The sequence below is a fragment of the Camelina sativa genome, chromosome 19 (assembly GCF_000633955.1).
Source record: "Camelina sativa cultivar DH55 chromosome 19, Cs, whole genome shotgun sequence".
NCBI lineage: Eukaryota > Viridiplantae > Streptophyta > Magnoliopsida > Brassicales > Brassicaceae > Camelina > Camelina sativa.
In genome coordinates, this window is record NC_025703.1 from 14247791 (window position 1) to 14254923 (window position 7133).

The window sequence follows — 7133 nt, forward strand, 5'->3', positions numbered from 1 at the left end:
TCTTTGTGTCTTAACAGCAGGTTACTTGATAAATCGCACTCCCACGCCTGTTCTTAAAGGGAAAAGTTCGTTTGAAGTTTTGTATAATCGCTCTCCTCCGCTCACTCACTTACATATTTTTGGTTGTCTTTTCTATGTGCATAATCAAAAACATGGTGGTGATAAGTTTGCAACGCGGAGTAATCGTTCTGTTTTTATTGGTTACCCTTTTGGGAAGAAAGGTTGGAAGGTTTACAATCTCGAGCATGAGTTTCCGTTTTCTACAACGAAGTTTAATGGTTCATCCTCGCCCTCGCAACTATTGTCACTCCCGAAAAATAGTGTTGATGATTGTTTTGAACTTGCTTCTGTCCCTTCATTTCCGCCTGTTCCACCTCCTTCGTCTTCTACTGAAAATGTCAGTTTATCTCCGGTTGCCGATCAGTCGTTGCCGGTTCCCCCGACAGTGACTCCTACTCCTGCATCCGCTGAACCTGTTTCACCTGTCCTCGTTCCTATGCTACCGGATGACGATGACACGTCTAGTATACTTTCTCTAGACTCTGTTTCGGAAACAGAGGAACAGCCTCTCGATGTCCTTGAAGTACAAATGGGAAAAGGTTGTCGAGCCAAGGTACACAGTACTCGGCTGCATGATTATGTTACCAACACTACTCATGTTGGTTCTGATAGTGATTTTGTGGACTCTACGTGGTATCCGATTGATAATTACATTGATTGTTCACGGTTTTCTGATTCTCACCGCGCCTTCCTTGCTGCCATTACTGATGGTGTTATTCTCAAAACATATGCTGAAGCTTCTGAGAATGAATATTGGTGTGAGGCAGTCCGTGGCGAGATTGAAGCACTTGAAGAGAGTGGTACATTTACCGTTGAGACACTGCCTGAAGGAAAGAAGGCTCTTGGTTGTAAGTGGGTGTTTACATTGAAGTATCATTCTGATGGGTCTCTTGAGCGCTACAAAGCTTGTTTGGTGGTTCTAGGTAATCATCAAACTGAGTGGCTCGATTATGACGAAACCTTTGCTCCGGTTTGTAAGATGGTTACTGTGAGATCACTCCTTGAGGTCTCGGTTTCTCGTGATTGGGAGGTCCATCAGATGGACGTCCATAATGCATTTTTGCATGGGGATTTGACGGAAGAGGTGTGTATTTGCTTACCTCCGGGTTTTCAAACAAGTGACAAGTCTCAAGTGTGTCGCTTACATAAGTCTCTCTATGGTCTCAAATAGGCTCCGAGATGTTGGTTTGCGAAGCTCTCTTCTGCTCTCCTTGACTACGACTTCACACAGTCTATCGAGGATTATTCTTTGTTTACTGTGGTTGATGATACTGGTCTCCTTTGTCTTCATGTTCTTGTGTATGTCGACGATTTGATTGTCTCCGGTAGTTCGGTGTCTATCATCCATGAATTCAAAGCTTACATGAGTTCCTGTTTTCGTATGAAGGATCTCGGGATCTCAAAATATTTTTGGGGATTGAGGTTTCTCAAAACTCTTCTGGCATGTACTTGTGTCAGCGCAAATATACACTAAACATTATCTCGGAAATGGGTTTACTTGGCACTAAACCGGTCTCTTATCTGCTTGACCAGAATCATAAGTTGCAACATGCGGTTGGTCCACTTCTACCCAACCGTCTCGTTATCGTCGTTTGGTTGGTCGGTTGATTTATCTTGGTGTTACGCGTCCGGAACTGTCTTATGTGATACACATTCTTACCCAATTTATGAATGCACCACGTACGGAGCATTGGGATGCGGCGATATGAACGGTTTGTTATCTTAAGGGTCGCCCAGGTCAGGACATTTTCTTGCGTGCGGACTCGGACTTGCGTTTAGTCGCTTGGTGTGATGTGGGCTATGCTACATGTCCTCGTACTAGTCGGTCCCTAACGGCTTGGTTTATATAATTGGGTGGATCTCCTATTTCTTGGAAAACACGCAAACAAAATACTGTCTCTCGATCTTCGACTGAGGCAGAATATCGTGCCATGGCGGATACAGTTGTAACACCCGCGAACCAATTTCTGGTTATTGGGAAGGGGTGTTGATCGACACCAAAGGGAGTGTCGATCGACACCATCAATGTTTGGTTCGACCAGATTATTTTTAATGGTCGTTTCTTGTTTGGTTTGATTTAATTGGGTTGTCTAAACCATGTATATAAGGGAAAACTCGACCTAGGTCGTGAAAAGAGGTTGTCTTGGCCGTTCCAAGTGAAAAGAGAGAAGAAAGGTGTTCTTGAGAGTTTGGAGACTTTTGGAGAGATTCTTGGCTTGTGTTGTGAGATCTGTTGCTGCAGAGTGGAGATCTGGTGCTAGGAACAAAGGAAAGGCTTCTAAGGGTTGGATTCGTCGTTGTTGGGTCAGAATCTTCCTGCAAAAGAGGTGACTGCATGACCATGGCTTATCTAAGCCTGAGAATCCTTTGTTTGCTTGATTTGCTGTGTTTTTTGGTGTTGTTCTTGCTTGTGGTGGTTGTGTTATGCTTATTATAGGTTCCTGAAACTTTTGGGTGAGTTTGGAGCGGATTGGAGATGTTTGGAAACGGAGATCCGACAATAGGCTTCGAGCAGAACTTGTTTGTGGGGTCGGTGTCGATCGACACCAAGTGGGTGTCGGTCGACACCATGTTTGGGCCAGTGTCGATCGACACCTACCTGGTGTCGGTCGACACCGTTTTGTTGATTCGTGATTTCCTGGTTTGTTGTGTTCGTTTTTTGTTTGTTAAACATTGGAATCTCAGTTGCTTGTGTGTATAGCCCAGTAGATGGGAGGATTGCCTCACTAAGTATTTATGGTAATACTTACGCATCTCAATTGTTGTTTTTGGTGTGCAGGTATATGACGTGGAATCATGGCGATGAGGAGGAGGAGGATCTAGGGTCTCGTTTGTTGGTTGGTGGTTACATTGTCTATGCTGGAACCTTGGATAGAGTTATGCTAGGTTGTTGGATAGGATGGTTAGGAGTGTTATTGTATTGATGTGTATTGGTTTTGTATTATTGGTATGTATCCGCTGTGCTTAATGGTTATTGTTGGTTTAATGATGAGTTGTAGTTTGGGTTGGTTATTATAAAAAAAAAGGGTCAAGTTATTTCAGTTTGGTATCAGAGCCTTTACGGTTCTAGGATGGTTAAGTGGATGGTTAGAGCGGTTAGGAATTTAATTGGGTGAATTATTTTCCTTTTTGCTTGATGCATGATGTTGTGTGATTGAACTGATGATGAGTGGCTGCGGATGTGAGAGCTCATGCTCGTTATTTTTCTATACTAAAGGAAATGCATAAACTTGATACTGCGCGGTTTTCGGGTGGTACGGATCCTAATGCTGCAGATGCGTGGAGGACGAGTGTGAAACGTAACTTCCAGACTCTGAGATGTCTTGAGGAGTTTTGGGTGGACATAAGGATCTACAATTTGGTTGGTGATGCTCAGGTGTGGTGGAGATTAGTGGCTGCTAGGAGAGTGCAGAGAGAGATGACTTGGGCTGACTTTGTAGAGGAGTTCAACCGCAAGTATTTTTCGAGATAGGCGCTAGACCGATTGGAGGTGCAATTTCTTCAGCTATCTTAGAGGACTCAGTCAGTGCGGGAGCTGGACTTAGAGTTCAGTCGACTCCTGTCTTATGGGGGTCGAGTGATGGAGTCTGAGGTGGCTCAGATCAGGAGGTTCATGAGGGCGCTTCGTGAGGACTTTAGGGTCCACTGCAGAGGGAGGAGTTATGCTACGAGGGCAAAGCTGGTGGAGACTGCAGCGGAGATAGAGGATGACTTGAGGTCACAGGTAGTGGTGGTCAGTCCAGCGGTTCAGACAGAGGAGACTTTGGAGCAGAATAATCCGAGCAAGGGTAACAAGTCGGAGCAAAGGCATAAGAGGAAGCGGGAAGACACGTAAGGTATGCAGCAAGGTGGGCGAGGGTGCTTCGGTTGCTGAAGCAAGAACCAGAGGTTGGCAGACTGTCCCAAGAAAGGTGATCCACAGGAATATCGTTGATCATGCTATCATTGTGGGGAGGAGGGGCACATCAGGCCTTTCTTTCCTAAGTGGAGGCAAATGACGGAGGGTGCGGTACAACCGAAGGGAGGACCGGGTGCTCAATCCGGAGTTTAGTTTGGCTTCTGTTTCTTTTTATTTCAGCTATGTATTTTCGTTTGGAGTTGTAAACGTTTATCGCACTTGAGGTTTTAATAAACTGGAGTTATTTGGTTTTTGGAAATTTGTGGATCTTGTGGAAAAGGAAATCGCTCGGGAGTTCTATAAATGGAAAGTTACCATACATAGAAAGTTTCTAAAAATAGAAAGTTTCTAAAAATAAAAAATTCTATGAATAGTTAGAACTTGTATATTAGTGGAGAGGGTGTTTGCAAACACATAAGTGTTTGAGATGTTAGTAGTGAGGCCTGGGGGGGGGNCCTGGGGGTGGCCATGGCAGTGGTGATATTCTTGGAGAGGATATGGTGTTGGTAGAACATTGAGATGTTGTACGCGGATCACGGGGTGGTCATGGTTGGAGAAATGCTTATAGACGTTATGACCGTTTGCTATAAGGGCGGGGAGTCCTGAACAACTCATGAGGAGATGGGGGTTCTCCTGAGGGGACGGGGGGTTCCCTAGGTACCGATAGCTCTAGGGACTGCGGTCCTGATGGTGGCGGAGGAGATGGGGGTTCTCCTGAGGAGATGGGGGTTCTCCTGGTACGGAGATCTCGAGGGTGACGACCCGAGGGTGAGACGGTATGGCTCAAAGACAGGGGGGTCTGAGAGTGTGATCGGTACGGCTTGAAGGTTGCGGCCTAAGAGCAGATGACTTGGTGGCAATAGTGTCAAGGACGTGGGGATAAGCATGGTAACCGGATGTGGCTTTATGAGATTGATGGGGGTTCAATCTCAGGTGTCCGGTTTAGATCGGATGTGGATCTCGAGGTTGATGGGGGTTCAATCTCGGGATTTCTGTGTGTTGACTGGGAGGGTCAGGTGTATGCTGGTCGGGGGGAACAGAGTGATGATGATTGGGAGAGTATGGTTTAGATTGACCGGTGGGGTCAGGACCTTGTTGACCGGTGGGGTCAGGGTTGTGTGGACCAGAGGTGTCATGCTTGCGGCAGACCAGATGGTTGGATGGTGTGAACCGTAGCGGCGGTGGTTGGATGAGCTTTGCGGTCTAGTGGCGGTGTGTTGCAGATTCGAGGATGAATCTTTTGTTAGAGGGGGAGAATTGTAACACCCGCGAACCAATTTCTGGTTATTGGGAAGGGGTGTCGATCGACACCAAGGGAAGTATCGATCGACACCATCAATGTTTGGTTCGACCAGATTATTTTTAATGGTCGTTTCTTGTTTGGTTTGATTTAATTGGGTTTTCTAAACCATGTATATAAGGTAAAACTCGACCTAGGTCGTGAAAAGAGGTTGTCTTGGCCGTTCTAAGAGAAAAGAGAGAAGAAAGGTGTTCTTGAGAGTTTGGAGGCTTTTGGAGAGATTTTTGGCTTGTGTTGTGACATCTGTTGCTACGGAGTGGAGATCTGGTGCTAGGAACACAGGAGAAGGCTTCTAAGGGTTGGATTCGTCGTTGTTGAGTCAGAATCTTCCTGCAAAAGATGTGAGTGCATAACTATGGCTTATCTAAGCCTGGGAATCCTTTGTTTGCTTGATTTGCTGTGTTTTGTGGTGTTGTTCTTGCCTGTGGTGGTTGTGTTATGCTTATTATAGGTTCCTGAAGCTGTTTGGAAACGAATTGGAGATGTTTGGAAACGGAGATCCGACGATCGGCTTCGAGCAAAACGTGTCTGCGGGGTTGGTGTCGATTGACACCAAGTGGGTGTCGGTCGACACCATGTTTGGGCCAGTGTCGATCGACCCCTACCTGGTGTCGGTTGACACCGTTTTGTTGATTCGTGATTTCCTGGTTTGTTGTGTTCGTTTGTTGTTTGTTAAACATTGAAATCTCAGTTGCTTGTGTGTATAGACTAGTAGATGAGAGGATTGTCTCACTAAGTATTTATGATAATACTTACGCATCTCAATTGTTGTTTGTGGTGTGCAGGTATTTGACGTGGAATCATGACGATGAGGAGGAGGATGATCTAGGGTGTCGTTTGTTTGTTGGTGGTTACATTGTCTATGTTGGAACCTTGGATAGAGTTATGCTAGGTTGTTGGATAGGATGGTTAGGAGTGTTATTGTATTGATGTGTATTGGTTTTGTATTATTGGTATGTTTCCGTTGTGCTTAATGGTTATTGCTGGTTTAATGATGAGTTGTGGTTTGGGTTGGTTAATTAAGTAGTATGGAATGCTTAATTATATATATTGTATTTATTATTAAAAAAACGAGTCGGGTTATTTCAACAGTGAGTAAGGTTTTGTGGTTGCGTGAGTTGCTTAGGTCCCTTGGCATTGATTGTTTGTATCCCATTCCTCTACATTGTGACAATCAGTCTGCTGTACATTTGAGTCGCAACCCGGTTTTCCATGAACGGACGAAACATGTTCAAAAAGATTGTCATTTTATAAGAGATGAGATAGTTCATGGTGTTGTGGCTCCTCTGCATGTACCGACGAAATTGCAGTTGGCAGATATCCTTATAAAGGCTCTGGGTGATCCGGAGTTTGATGCTTTTATACGCAAATTGGGTAGTTGTAATCTCCATACTCCAACTTGAGGGGAGTATTAAGTGGGATATGTCCTCTTATGTAATTAGTCTATACTTGTGTATTAGTTTGGTAATTACCTTTTATGTACTTAGGTCAAAGTTGTGTACATGTATATAAGGTTGTGGCTTTACCACATTATGAGTAAGAAAATCTTTGATACGATACTAGGTTTTTGACAAAAGATATATATATATTGTAATAAGGTTTTTTGGTTGAATAAATTTTACGTTCATTTATAAAAAGAAAAATATTATATTTTGAGTTTAATTTACTTAGAAATCGTAGACAAAGGTTGAGGTAACAATGGGATTCAGTACATTCGATAAACCGAGATTCCACCAAGTATGCTCATGGGATTCTCGGATCTATCATTTGGTTCATTTCCTACAATCACGAAGAAAAACAAAATTATGTCCATCGTGTGCTTTCACAATTAGTTTAGTTGATGTAAATTAAATAAACATGAGAATCGTTTGAAAT